Source organism: Meleagris gallopavo, unplaced genomic scaffold (genome assembly GCF_000146605.3).
Source record: "Meleagris gallopavo isolate NT-WF06-2002-E0010 breed Aviagen turkey brand Nicholas breeding stock unplaced genomic scaffold, Turkey_5.1 ChrUn_random_7180001845413, whole genome shotgun sequence".
NCBI lineage: Eukaryota > Metazoa > Chordata > Aves > Galliformes > Phasianidae > Meleagris > Meleagris gallopavo.
In genome coordinates, this window is record NW_011113571.1 from 1 (window position 1) to 668 (window position 668).

At 53.1% G+C, this 668-nt stretch overlaps 1 long non-coding RNA gene across 1 annotated transcript; it reads left to right on the forward strand.

The window, feature by feature from the left end:
* Window positions 1-50: 50 nt before the first annotated feature.
* On the forward strand, window positions 51-668 carry LOC109364321. The gene is made up of 3 exons (XR_002110314.2): window positions 51-213; window positions 340-452; window positions 552-668. It is a non-coding gene; the product is annotated as an uncharacterized LOC109364321 (long non-coding RNA).

Here is a 668-nt window from a genome sequence, read left to right on the forward strand (position 1 = left end):
CTCGGTAAGCTGCTCACTCTGCCCTGATTTATCATGCAGGGAAATGAGTGCCACTGCCCTGAGAAGGGAGGGTTGGTGACGTCTGCGATGAATTGAATTTCCGTCTTGTGACTTTTCTGTTGCAGAACATGGAGGAGCGGCTGAGCAATGGAGTTGGGACTCGGGGGAGCAATAGGTGCCTGTGTCCCAAGCTTCCTGTGTGGCCCTTGCAAGGTAGGTGTGCCTAATGTAGGCGTGCGCTAAGGCAGTGCTGTTGAGACACAGCTTGTGTCACTGTCCGCACCAGATCTGCTCTCTGTTAAGCTTTTCCCTTATTTTATGTCCCCCTGTCCTTTTCAGCTCCTGCTCCCCTCGCCTGCAAGTGGAGCGATGCTCAAGTTTGAGGAATCTTTTCCTCGGCAGGCGGTAAAAGACGCCGCAGCTGCGAGTTTTGTGTCCTTCTTTGTTATTGGGTCAATAGAGCAAGGATATCTTCAGAACAGCTCTCTAAGTCAGCCTGTAACACCAATGTGCATGAGAGAATAAGGACTCTTTTTTTTCCCCTCTTGTAGAAAGCAGCCTCCTTGAGAGCAGGAGAGCAGCAGGCTGTCTGCTGTGTGGCTGCTGAAGGGCGTTTCTCCCCAGCTGAGATCCCTGAGCCCACGCTGGCGGAGAACGAGCTGCGCCGC